The sequence below is a fragment of the Bos taurus genome, unplaced genomic scaffold, assembly GCF_002263795.3.
Source record: "Bos taurus isolate L1 Dominette 01449 registration number 42190680 breed Hereford unplaced genomic scaffold, ARS-UCD2.0 Leftover_ScbfJmS_671, whole genome shotgun sequence".
NCBI lineage: Eukaryota > Metazoa > Chordata > Mammalia > Artiodactyla > Bovidae > Bos > Bos taurus.
The window spans coordinates 17,486-31,729 of NW_020191972.1; the positions used below are offsets into that span (position 1 = coordinate 17,486).

Below are 14,244 nucleotides of genomic sequence, written 5' to 3' on the forward strand. Positions count from 1 at the left end.
GGTTGGATGGCATCATTGACTCAATGGACGTCGGTTTGGGTGGACTCCGGGAGTTGGTGATGGACAGGGAGTCCTGGCATGCTGTGGTTCATGGGGTCGCAAGGAGTTGGACACGACTAAGAGAATGAACTGAACTGAACTGAACTGAAATATTCCCAGAGATTTTGGAGGGAAAGGAGTGAGTTGTCCTGAAGAGAGACCTTTCTTCCCTGGGCAGAGATTGAACCGTGGTAGCCTGGATGAAAACCCCGGAACCCTAGCCACAAGACCACCAGGGACTAGAGGCTAGAAGCAAAGTGGCCCTGGTTCTTTCCCCCATTTGATAGCAAGAATGTTCCAAGGAGGCAAAAACTGTAAAATAGGTACAAAGCTTATTATTAGAGACACAGCACAATGTTTGAGAGAGAACATAGAAAAACTGGCTGTTTATTTAAGACAGAAGCAAGGCAGAAATAAATACCCAGAGAGAAAGGGCATGGGCATTGTCTTTAATGAGGAGGAGTGCAGTATGTCACAAGTTCTGCAGAGACACACACCGGAGAGGAGTGCAGGCATCCTGAGGGAGGAGGAGCTCAGTATGAAGGTGATGTAAATTACTTATGTAGGACAGTCCTTCGGGTCTTTGTTTACCTTTGGCCAATTATCTTGTTTCTTTCTTCACGCCTGCCTGGTCCATGGAACCTCCCCAAGATGCATGTGCTGTAAGGCGAGCGTGGAGAAAAAGAGAATGAGCCAGGAATTCAGGCAGAGAAAGGTTTATTATAAGAAAGAAAGAAAGCAACTGGATTTAGAGAGAAAATGGTGCTCTCTTTTTACAGCCAACCCTTCTTATACCCTATCGATGGGAAATTGTTCCCCAGAGGGAGGGGGCCACAATTGATCTTTAGCCCACAGCTGGGGTCTTGTGGTCACTTAGTGAAAGGGTTCTCATGGTCGGGTGGTCAAGGAGTCTTGAGAAACTGGCACCAGCAGGGAAAAACAGGATATCACCTTAAGGAAGAAACAGGATGCGCATCAGGGCAATGTGGCCACTGTGACTTCATCCCTTGTTTGTCAGGTCACCACAATGGGCCATATTTTAACTATACAATAAGAGCCCCTTGTGAACCCTAACTTCCAGCCTTTTTGATATAGGATAAGTGAAGAAGAACTGAAGAGCCTCTTGATGAAAGTGAAAGAGGAGAGGGAAAAGGTTGCCTTAAAGCTCAACATTCAGAAAACTAAGATCATGGCATTTGGTCCCATCACTTCATGGCAAATAGATGGGCAAACAGTGGAAACAGTGGCTGACTTTATTTTTCTGGGCTCCAAAATCATGGCAGATGGTAATTGCAGCCATGAAATTCAAAGACGCTTACTCCTTGGAAGGAAAGTTATGACCAACCGAGACAGCATATTAAAAAGCAGAGACATTACTTTGTCAACAAAGGTCTGTGTAGTCAAGGCTATGGTTTTTCCAGTAGTCATGTATCGATGTGAGAGGTGGACTATAAAGAAAGCTGAGCGCCGAAGAATTGATGCTTCTGAGCTGTGGTGTTGGAGAAGACTCTTGAGAGTCCCTTGGACTGCAAGGAGATCCAACCAGTCTATCCTAAAGGAGATCAGTCCTGGGTGTTCATTTGAAGGACTGATGTTGAAGCTGAAACTTCAATCCTTTGGCCACCTGATTCGAAGAGCTGACTCATTTGAAAACACCCTGATGCTGGGAAAGATTGAAGGCAGGAGGAGATGGGGATGACAGAGAATGTGACGGTTGGATGGCATCACCAATTTGATGGACATGAGTTTGAGCAAGCTCTGGATGTTGGTGACGGAGAGCAAAGCCTGGCATGCTGCAGTCCAAGGGGTCACAAAGAGTCAAACATGACTGAGAGACTGAACTGAACTGAACTGAACCCACCAATCACTTCCCACACATGCATCTTCTGGTACCATCACATTCAGGGCCAAAGCTGCAACAGATGAATTTTGTGGGGCACATGAAGAGTGAGTCAGCACATGCCAGCTAGCACCTGAGTTTCCTCACAGACACTTAACTTGGCTACCACTTCTTGTCACTCCAGCACTGATGTGAGGTGGAGGCTCCACACGGGCATTGGAGAGACAGATTTTCCTTCATTATGACAATAATAGGCCAAACCCTTGCTTCTCTTGGAGGAGAATTAATGCCTTGAAGCCCTGCTCAGAACAGACCCAGACCCTGGGGGAGACATGGGGCAAGGACTCAGAACCTGAGGCCGTTCAGCTGGAGAATTGTGGGCCCAGGGTAAGAGGTGGAAACCAGGGCCTAGACACCATCAGGGGAAGGAGAATGTGTGTGTGCTTAGTAGCTCAGTCGTGTTCAACTCTTCGTGACCCCATGGTCTGTGGCCCACCAGGCTCCTCTGTCCATGGGATTCTCCGGGCACGAATACTGGAGTGGGTTGCCATGCCCTCCTTCAGGGGATCTTCTCAACACAGGGAATGAACCCAGGTCTCCCGCATAGAAGGTAGATTCTTTACTGTCTGAGCTACCTGAGAAGCCATACAAGCAACTTAAATGACAATCGACAAATGAATGGATAAAGAAGATGTGGCGGGGGCTTTCTGGTGGGACAGTGTTAGGAATTCACCTGTCAATGCAGGGGACACAGGTTTGATCCCTGGTCAGGGAAGATCCCACATGCCACAGGACGACTAAACCCATGTGGTTTGGAAGCCCAAGCAAACTAGAACCGGTGCTTTGCAACAAGAGGAGCCACTGCAATGAGAGGCCTGTGCACGCCAACCCTGCTCTGTCTCCTAAAGGCTGTCCTTGTTGCCCAAGAGGTGTCCTGGATCCTGGGGCTGAGACGCTTTAGCTTTTACTGCTCATTCTCTGACATTTATTCTCCTTCCCCCTTCAAGGAACCTCACACTGATCAGAATGGCCATATTGAAAAGTCTATGAGTCTGAGTAGGCTCCGGGACTTGGTGATGGACAGGGAAGCCTGGCGTGCTGCAGTCCATGGGGTCACAAAAATTCGGACATGACTGAGCGACTGAACTGAACTGAACAAACAATAAATGCTGGAGAGACTGTGGAGAAAAGGGAACCCTCCCACACTGTTGGTGGGAATGTAAACTGATACACGCACTATGGAGAATGGAATGGAGATTCCTTTCAAAACTGAAAACAGAGCTACCATGTGGTGGTGACTTGGTTGCTAAGTAGTGTCTGACTTTTTGTCACCCGAGGGACTGTTGCCCGCCAGACTTCTCCGTCCATGGAATTCTCCAGGCAAGAATACTGGAGTGGGTTGCCATTTCCTTTTCCAGGGGATCTTCCTGACCCAGGGATTAAACCCAGGTCTCCTGCATTGCAGGCAGGTTCAGAGCTACCATATGATACAAAATCCCATTCCTGGGCATATATCCAGAGGTGAAAGGTGATGGAGAGAGAGAAACTGGGAGTTTAGGATTGACATATACACACTACTGTACTTAAAATAGATGACCAACAAGGACTTGTATGGCATAGGGAACTGTGCTCCATATTCTGTAATAGCATAAATGGGAAAAGAATTTGTAAAAAAAGAGATACATGTATATGTATAACTGAATCACTTTGCTGTACATCTGAAATTAACACACACTTTTAATCAAGTATATACTCCAATATAAAGTAAAACATTTTAATTAATTAATTAAAAATAATAAATATTGATATTGAGCATCTTTTCACATGCCTATTGTCCATGTGTATGCCTTCTTTGGAGAAATGTCTATTTAGATCTTCTGCCCATTCTTTGATTGGGTTCCCTGTCTTGATTATTGAGTTGTAAGAGCTTTTCATATATTTGGAAATTAAGCCCTTGTACTTGCAAGGGTGACATCATTTGCAAATCTTTTCTCCCAGTCTGTAGTTTGCCTTTTTTTTGTTTTGTTTATGGTTTCCTTTGCTGTCAAAAGTATATAAGTTTGATGAGGACCCATTTCTTCATTGCTTTTCCTCATCTTTTTGTTTTCTGTTTCTATCAGAGTAGAACCCATCTTGAATTGGCCTTCTTTCAGGGACTTTAATTCCCCTTAGATGGTTGCTGGGAGGAAGAGAAAGTTGTTGTTGTTGTTTTTTGAAAGACAAATAATACTGGATCATTATAACTTATGCAAATTTCAAAGGTTGTACAATTATACAAAAAAAAAAAAGGAGGGGCAAACAACCTGTAGAATTACACAGAATCCTTCTTCAAAATGCATTGGCACTGAAATTTTGAAGGAAAAATAAACAAATGAGACCGAAGCTACTTGCAGAGTGATGAACTAACCTAATTTCAATACTGTTGTGTCTATGGGACTCAAGAAGCCCGAGGAGAGGGAGAGAGATGAGAGAAGGGCAGGTCAGTGGAATGGTCGGGACACAGACGACATTTATCAATTAAGTTGGCCACCTGAACTGGCACCGGAAGTAATAACTGGGTTGGCTGAAAACTTCCTTCAAGTTTTCATGAGACGGTATGGAAAACCCTAAGGAAACTCAGTACAATGAAGAGGTCAGTGATCATCCAAGGCAAGCTCAGATGGGAAAGCAGGAAGCCTTGAGCTCTCCCCTCCATGATCTTCTTGCCAGAAATTCTTCCCTAACGACCTCTGATCAATTTCAATTAATTAGGGAGACCAAAATGACAAAATGATCTAACTAGGAATATTCTGGCCATCAGACCGCGAATCGTTCAAACAAGTGGGAAGAGGAGGAAGTGGCAACACTCTGGTCGCGAGCTAGCAGTCTGGGGAAGCCGCCGGTTAATGACTGCGCGGGCCTTGCCTGGGGCGGGGCGTCCGGGCGGAGCAAGCCGGAGGCCCCAGAAGTGCAGTGTCTGCCTCCCCAGAAAGGATCCGCTCCTCTGACCTGGCATGCTCCACTCCTGCAAAATCGAGATCCAGGTGGCAAAGGGAGAGATGGGTGGCCCCGAGACGCTTCTTGGCTTCCTGGACTTGCTTCTCATTGTCTGGTTCAGCGGGACGTCTGGCAGTGAGTTCCGGGATGAACCTACTGGGGGCGGGGGGATGGCCCGAGGGGAAGTTGGGCGAGTTACGACCTGAACAGGGGTGGTGGTGTGCGCCCTCTCCTCTTTCCCTTCCCCTGGGTCCTTTACTACTCAGTGGCTCCCCCGGGCTGCTTGCGGGCTCTCCGGGCCAGAACAGGGGTGCCTTGGTAAAGCAGTAATGCGGGGACTTTGGGAGGTGACGCTAGGAGAAAAGGGGGCCAGAACGTACAGGAAATGCTGTTGAGGCCCGCCAGGGCTCAGCCCGGCCCTGGGAAGTGGGAGTCCTGGAGCCCGGGAAAGGGACCTAGAGCCGCCCTGAAAACCACAAGCCCATGATCTGCCCTTCTGCGCCGTCACAGCCGCCGCCTCCTGCGCCAGGCTGCAGCAATACTGAACCTTGAACTTCCAGATGTTCAAGCTGGTTTTAGAAAAGGCAGAGGAACCAGAGATCGAATTGCCAACATCCGCTGCATCATCCTAAAAGCACGAGAGTTTCAAAAAACATCTATTTCTGCTTTATTGACTATGCCAAAGCCTTTGTGTGGATCACAATCAACTGTGGAAAATTCTGAAAGAGATGGGAATACCAGACCACTTGACCTGCCTCTTGAGAAACCTGTATGCAGGTCAGGAAGCAACAGTTAGAACTGGACATGGAAAAACAGACTGGTTCCAAATAGGAAAAGGAGTCCATCAAGGCTTTAAATTGTCACCCTGCTTATTTAACTTATATGCAGAGTACATCATGAGAAACACTGGGCTGGAGGAAGCACAAGCTGGAATCAAAATTGCGGGGAGAAATATCAATAACCTCAGATATGTAGATGACACCACCCTTATGGCAGAAAGTGAAGAGGAACTAAAGAGCCTTTGATGAAAGTGAAAGAGGAGAGTGAAAAAGTTGGCTTAAAGCTCAACATTCAGAAAACGAAGATCATGGCATCTGGTCCAATGACTTCATGGCAAATAGATGGGAAAACAATGGAAACAGTGGCTGACTTTATTTTTCTGGGCTCCAAACTCACTGCAGATGGTGATTGCAGCCATGAAATTCAAAGACGCTTACTCCTTGGAAGGAAAGTTACGACCGACTGAGACAGCATGTTAAAAAGCAGAGACATTAGTTTGTCAACAAAGGTCCGTCTACTCAAGTCCTTTGTTTTTCCAGTGGTCATGTACGGATGAGAGAGTTGGACTATAAAGAAAGCTGAGGCCCGAAGAATTGACGCTTTTGAACTGTGGTGTTGGAGAAGACTCTTAAAGAGTCCCTTGGACTGCAAGGAGATCCAACCAGTCCATCCTAAAGGAGATCAGTCCTGGGTATTCATTGGAAGGACTGATGTTGAAGCTGAAACGCCAGTATTTTGGCCACCTGACGTGAAGAGCTGAATCACTTGAGACGACCCTGATGCTGAGAAAGATTGAGGGCAGGAAGAGAAGGGGATGACTGAGGATGAGATGGTTAGATGACATCACCGACACAATGGACATGGATTTGGGTGGACTCTGGGAGTTGGTGATGGACAGGGAGCCCTGGCGTGCTGTGGTTCATGGGGTCACAAAGATTCGGACACAACTGAGCGACTGAACTGAATTGATGATCTGTGCACAGAGCTCCTTCTGGTCCCTTCGTAGTACTGATGAACTGAAGTAGGTCCCTTCCCTACTGCCTCTGGTCCCTTCTTACTCCTGCTGAAGGGAATTAGGTCCCTTTCCTACTGCTCTGGGCCCTTGAAGGACCAGCGCTCTTTATGACGGATCAGTTAACACTGGCAGGGTGGCCGGGGTAGGAGCTATTCGTCTTTCAAGTGCTCAGGCCAGGTGGGCAGCAGCAAGTGGCCTAGCTTCCTTCTCCTGGGCGGTGGAGGTGGGCGCTCACAGCAGGATGGATGTGCAGGGCGGTCTCCCTGGGATGGGGATCCGGCAGGCTGCTGCTGGTACAGTTCGGGTCCGCTAGGCTGCCTGCGGCCCGGCCCCACCACCCCCACCCCTGCCCCCAGAACTCCCAGGCACTGTATCAGTGTTTGGGCTCGAGCTGTCCTGTCCTGGCAAAGTAGATTCTGAAGTTATGACACTAAATGCACCTCAACTTGACAGTAACTTCAAAAAGCTTCACATCTTAGAGTTGAAATGAAGGAAAAGTTGCCATCCAGAAATTGAGGTAGGAAAACTTCAGCCTTGGACAAAAACACTATCAGAAGAACCCATTTATGATCCTGTACACGCAGCCTTGTCTACAGCCGTGTCTACACGTGTGTTTTATATCAGCCTAGGGATTTGCTGTCCAGGTATATTTCTTGTAGTACTAGTATTAGCTGTTTTGCATCTTCACAGTGTGAAAAGGATTGAACTGGGAGATAGCATCAGCACCAGCAGTAGTTCCCAAGGGCTGTCTCAGTCCCAGTCGTTCCCAGATGTCTCAGTATGTGAGAGGCAACACACCCAACAATACAGCTCCCATCTCCCATTATCCAACCTTGTGGCTAGAGGGAGTACGACTTGAGAAGTGTCGCTCTTTTGGAGGCCAGAGCTTAGGTGAATGATATCAAAATATCTATCCAGGGAGAGGAACTCAAAAGATATACTCTAAGAAGGTACCTTTTGGTGTACTTCCCATGGGGTTTATGTAGATGAATAATATCCAGATAAAGAGCAACAAGCATTTGTAAAAACAGTTAGAGATCGAGCTTCTGAAATTCAGGTGACCACCATGCTCCCTAAAAGTTGTGAGCTACAAGATCACAGAAGTCTTCCTATTAGCCATGTATGAACATAAGGGGAAAAGCCCATGGTGGATTGCCTTACATGAATTGGGGGTATCTTAAATTGTTTTTATGACAGTGCAAATATGTAGAGGCAAATAGTCAGCAGGAAACTTCTCAACAAAAGCTAGTTCACATGGCTGTTCAGATTGCCTGTGGAATGAGCTACCTGGTCAGAAGAGAAGTCTTCCACAAAGACCTGGCTCCTAGAATCTCTATCATTGATGACAACTTCATGTTAAGAGCAAAGCCAATCCCTCTCCAGAGTCTTGTTCCCCATGGACTCTCACTGTCTGGGGAACAACAAAAACACGGGATCAATGGATGGCTTTTGAAAGTCTGGTTAATAATGAGTTCTCCAGCCTTCCCTGGTAATCCAGTGGCTAAGACTCCACACTCCCAGTGCAGGGGCCTGGGTTCGATCCCTGGTGGGGGAACTGGATCCTGCATGCCACAACTAAGAAGTCAGCATGCTGCTACTAAAAGAGCCCATGTGTTTATGACTCTGGCCAAACACCCTAAGTGGACATCTACCCATTTGATGTGGCCCAGTACCTGAAAGAGGGTTACCAAATAGCCCAGATTATCAGCTGTCCTGATGAACTAGTTATGTGATGGCTTGTGCTGTGCCTTCGATCCAGAGGAGAGATGGAGTTCCAGCAGCTGGCCCAGTGTCTCACAGAGGTCCATGCAGCCCTGGGGGCCTGTGTCTGACTCTCCTCTCACAGTCCCCCAGCGTCAGGAGGAAGGTGCCTGTCGAGGCCCACTTGGAGCCAGCCAGTCACATACATCACCCAGCATCACAGAAGCAGATTTGTCTTTCAGAACACCAAGCTTTAGGAATGCTTTAGCATCTGAACTTTCTAAGACAGACTTACTGATGTGGAATACTTTCTCAATAGCAGTTTTATTAGCTTGAACTGAAAATGTTTGTGTAAATCTTTTACACATAGTTGCCTTAGAGGTACAGGTATATTCTTACAAAATAAATAGTTTTTTAAATTGTTTAAACACACATATTTGGACTAGCAATCATACTACCAACTGCTTTTTATTTTCTTAATTCTACAAGTTTAATGCAGTTGATTCACCTTTAAAGTTTTGCTTTCTTTCACTAGTTTTGGGAGTGATATGTCTTCAACATGCAGTATTTTTTCTTAGGAAAATAAAAATCATCCAGCAGTTATGGACTAATGACCACCCCCCTCCTTTGCTACAGAGTAGCTATTTGTTCCAAAGTGGCATAAGGGAAGCCACAGGTGTGAGCAGAGGATAGTGGCTATATAACAACTCTAGTGTCACATCTAGGCCAGCTGCTGATGGGTCTTATTTGTTCCCGGTGGCCCTGCTTATGCCAAAACACATAACCACTTCTATCCTATGACGGCTGGCCTAGCTGAACTAATGATTAGGGGTTGATGAGCCCACATCACTATGGGCAACTCCATTCCATGACCAGAGGCCTCATCTCTGCCAGGCCCCAGGACCACACCAGGAACCATGTTTAAATGGTGTGACTTTCTCCACTGCAACACTTAGGGTCTGTGTTGTGAGCCTTCAAGTAGAAAATGACACATAGCACCTTTCTGGCCACAGATACCTCTGATGTCACCAGTTCTGCTGGGTCACCTGCCTAAGAAGCAGCTCCAGCCATGCTCATCGTTCGCCAGTTGTGACTGCTTTTGTGCTGGGACAGCAGGTTGCAGCAGAGACCTAGGGTCCGCGAAGCCTAAACTATTTCTTCTGTACCATTAGAGGAAACCTAAGGCCACAGCGGTATTAAATGGAAATAGGATAGGGACCACACCCCTGCAGCCCTTGAGAGGTTGCAGCTTGGCACTTGTCTCTGTATTTCCTCCAGGATATTGTGTACACGTACTATTGGCGGATGGGGAGGTAGGGTCTGAAGTTTGAATCTGGAATTCACTAATACAGTAGCCTTCACCACACAATAATTTACTAGCTACTCAGGTGTCCATGCCTGTCACAAGTCCAGGGCATGTGAAATGATCACTGTGTGGTCTGTGGACCCAGTGATAACCACTGTAAGCAGAACCTGGGACTGCTGTCCATTGATGGCCTGGTACTTCGAGCATCGCTTCTACAATCGGGGGACCATGATGATGCTATGGTTCCTGTGCCTGATATTAGGACCACACTAGGTGCAATGTGAACGTGAGAGTAGTTTCTGCTTCTGCAGGTTCACTTACCCCAGTGAATAACCATGTGGCTCTTTGGGAAAGAATGGAAGGACTTTTGCCCTAGATGTGTGATGAAAGGGCCCTCCTCTTAGAACATGCTTCTTTCTCTGATGATACCTTCTGAGAAGTGGCTCAGATCCAGAAAATGGGCCTGGATCAGATGTTTGATAGGGATAGCTGCCTTTGGGTTCCTGATCATATAGCCTTTGTGTTCTGTCTCTCTTTATATCTTTCAATGGTACAGTTTGTATCTAGGTTCCTGCCCATCTGTTTGCCTTAGGGATCGGCCTTATCTATGAACCGGCATCATATTCTCTGCAGTCCAGGCCCTTGGTTTGGCATTGAGAATCTCAACCCACGTTGACCACTGCACGACTTTTCTGCTGCCCTTAGAGGCACCCCACTTGGAATCTGATTTTTCTACAACTTCCATCCCTGTTCCTGATAGAAGCCCACAGGCAACATGGTCCCTACCACCATCCCTGACCTGCACAGTCATCCTTGAGCTGTTGGAGATGCTTCTCATCCACCGCCTTCCCTCAGGCTTCCATGGAGTCCATCGGGCTTTCCATGGAGCGGGTGGATTGCACACTCTCCTGCCCTTTCACACCGTGTCCACCCCTGGCAGATTCACTTCTCTTAGCCTTGGATCCCCTCCTCTACTACCTGCCTCGGAAGTTCTGGACTTTCTCTTTCATGCTGCATGGGACAGGCCTTTCTCCCGGCTTCCAAGACCCATTCCTAGTGGGAGATCACCACATCTCCCCAGCCTTGCTAAGCCCAGTGACCCGTGATTATAAACTCTCCCTTATCTAGATTTGGGTTCTGAGCTCATCCTCTGCACCCCCAGCCCCACTGGCTGTGATCCGCTTCCTCAGGAACAGCCCCCTCACCCTCTGCATCTCCCACAGGACACTCACAGAGAAGCTGACAGTCCTCTGGGTTTAGGCCTTTCCTTCTGAACCAGCCTGGCCCATCCCTGGGAAACGTATGTGTCGGTTAGTGCCACGTGCGGAGCTTGTGAGCAGGGTGGAAATGGGGCATATCCAGGGTTGTGGTGCTTCTTGCCTGACTGAGGCTTCGTCGTCTTCCTCAGTCGTAACTGGTGAGGGGCTGGGGGCGGCAGGCGGAGGTGTCCTGCTAAGTCAGCCCAGCCCTGCAGCTGTACTCTGCTCTCACAGAACTGGGGGATGAGGCCTATGGGTCTTCTTCTCCCAACCTCACCCTCACTGTGGTTTGCCTTCACAGACGCTCACTCTCTTTTTCTATAACTTCACCGTCGACCCTAGACAGCCATGGTGTGAGGTTCAAGGCCAGGTGGATGGAGAGCTTTATCTCTCCTATATTGTGGTCATGCTAAGATCATATTCACAAGTCCATTGGGAGAAGAAGTGAAAACCATAAAGGCCTGGGAAACACAGATCGAAACACTCAGAAACATCAGGGACCAACTGCATGACTTTACACTGGAGAAACAAACAGTCACAGGTAAGTTAGAAAGTCGAAGTAAGAGGGCCAGATTAGGGGCTCAGCTACATTCACTGTTTTAAGTAAAGGTATAATTGGTATTGGTTTTCCCTAGTAGTCCAGTTAGGAGTGGCCTTTGAGGAGAGCACAGGGCCACATTGGCTGGGCCAAGGGAGGTGGATCCAGGTGGGGCAAAGAATCTGTCAAGCCCGAGGCTGAGTCTTTCTTTCCCATGGTGGGGGTAGACCCTCTCACCTGCAGGCCAGGACGACATGTTGCTGTGAGGATAACAGCACTCAGTGGATCCTGGCCGTTTGCTTGAATGGACTATGAGCCTCCACTGTGATTCGGAGAATGGACACTGGAGAGTGGGTCACCCTGGAGGCAAAATGGATGAAAGAAAAGTGGGAGAATGAAGAGCTGTGATCGACTTCTTGAAGAAGGTCTCCATGGGAGACTGTCGGTCCTGGCTTAGGATTTCATGGTGCACTGGGAGAAAATGTTGAAGACCTTGGTAAGTGAAAGGGAGGAGAAAGTGATACTCCTCTCATGGTGACATGGACTCACCTCGTGTGTGTGTGTGTGTGGTGCGCGCGGCGTGTGTGTGTGTTTGACTAAGTGATCCATCAGAGGTGAGTTGTCCCGGGAGAGCAATGACCCGGGATCCTCTGTCATCCTCCTTCCTCTTCCACTTCCTGAAGTCTTGCCTACAGCACAGGCCTTTGGACAATTGGAACATGGATTTTTGCTGATCCAAACCTGTAGACATCTTTTTGATTTCTGGGATTTATTTCTCACTGTACACTCTTTCCAGAATTTTCTTTTAAATGTCACCAATCCTACTTCTGGAAATCTGTCAATACCACTCTGCTGTCAGCTCCTGAGGACTTCATCCTCATGTCACCACCTCTATGTCACAGCAGGACTGAGTGGCTGTGTTGGAAACCTTGCTCCCCATTAGCTGTCAGAGCCCCATGAGTACTGGCCTCCTCCCTTCCCCCCATCTCGCCTGGGGACCTCTCTCAGGGGTCTCCATGTGATGTGTGTAAACTGTCTGCACAATAGGGGTACCTGAGTCGGTGGGGGTGAGGAGACATCTGCCGAGCTTGGGGTCTGGACAAGGGCTTCACTCTTCCTCTCCTTCAGCATCACCGACCACGGGACCTCTACAGTGCAGCCCCCGGCCCCAGCCATCAATCACTCACCTGGATCACCACCAGGGTTCTCTCCCGTTTCGTCGTAATGGGCATCATAATAGCCTGTATCCTTTACACAGAAGAGGTACTGAGGCAAGAATTCAGAGGGAAGGCAGGGGCACAGGGCCTGGCGTGAGAACGGGGAAAGTTAATCCCCAGCCAACCCCTGCCCCTCGCTGAACCTCCTCACCCTGGAAATGGAGCAGGTGAATAAGACCCATATCATCTGAGAGCAAAACTCAGGAAAGCTCAGCCCTGAGTTCTGAGAGGGCCCCACTGTCAGGTGACATTGTGAAAAGGGAGAGGCCCTCACTAGCTGAGGGTCTATTGATGCTTAGAGGGTTTACCAAGTCCCCTGACTGAGCACAGACTGCTGGCTGGCAGGGCCCTGGTAGGTGGTGTGAGAACAGCAGGCACTCAGGGTGAGGGGCAGGACTCACGGGGGCTGAGAGCAGCATGGGGGGCTCCACATGATGCTTGTCAGCGGGGGAGGACCCACCCAGGGCCCAAGATGAGAGGGCCGGGCTCTCATCCAGGGAAGGGGTAGGGAGCCTTTGCAGGACCCAACCCAAGGCTGTTCTCACAGGAAGTGGCCTGGGTCACGCAGGCAAGGCAGAGCCCCACAGGAGAGACTGGAGAAGGCTGAGGCCAGGCCTGTGCTCCTGAGCCCGCAGCAGTTGTGACTCAGCCTGTGGCCTTCCATCAGCAGCCTCCTGGGGACCCAGAGACTCCATCACTGAGTGGTCCTGCTACAGGTGCCTCTGGCAGCCTCAGGACCTCAGTCTTTGCTTGGCTGCCTTTGTTCTCCTGCTGTTCCTTTAGAGTCAGGAGATCACAACCAAGAATTCAGAGCCTGCCTTCCAGTTTATGATGACAAGGTGGCTGCCATGTCTCATGTCTCTTGTCACATCTGGTGAACAGCCTCCTCAGTCTCTTTTCTTCCCCAACCCATTTTACCTCTTTTTCTTGGTGCTAAGTGATGGAATCCATGCACTGAAATGTTCAACTACTTGAACAAGAAATCTCCACAAATAGGACACTTTCTGTCTTCTATTTTGTGAAAATCAGACTCTTCTATGTATGGCAATCTCATTGTTGCATGAATGATAATGGGAAAAAATACCATCTGCTATTACAGGACTCAGGGATTCTTTCTATGTTCAGAGAAACAACTTCAGAGTATTTTCAACAAACAAAATATTATGCTTGAATGCCTCTTTTACTCATTTTTTTCCTAATATGCATATTTAAGTCAGTATCTCACTATTGCAAAAGACATAAATACTTCAAGTTACTTTTTCTAATCAAGGAGGGAACTCGGGACATTTCACCCTTTCTCCACCTTATGGGATTAAATAGAACTGATGATTCGGCTACATTTATTGTGGAAGCAGAGAATAAAATGAATGCTCTTAAAGTAACATGCAATCTAGCTGTCAATCCAATCCTGATACCTGAATCCAAAGACATATCCTGGAACTTGTGCAATGAAATTGTTTTTTTATTCATCAAGATCTGCATCCTCAGTAGTGACTCTCCTGTGTTCCTCTATGCCTCTCCTCTCAAGGAGAAGCCAGACTTCACAGCACAAACTATGTCTGTTTTGAAAAGT

General features: G+C 48.0%; 2 pseudogenes; both read left to right on the forward strand.

Annotated features, from left to right (window-relative positions):
• The first annotated feature begins 4,590 nt into the window (after positions 1 to 4,590).
• On the forward strand, positions 4,591 to 12,717 carry LOC112445745 (UL16-binding protein 3-like; annotated as a pseudogene).
• Positions 5,185 to 10,005, forward strand: LOC112445744 (tyrosine-protein kinase RYK-like; annotated as a pseudogene).
• Positions 12,718 to 14,244: the final 1,527 nt, after the last annotated feature.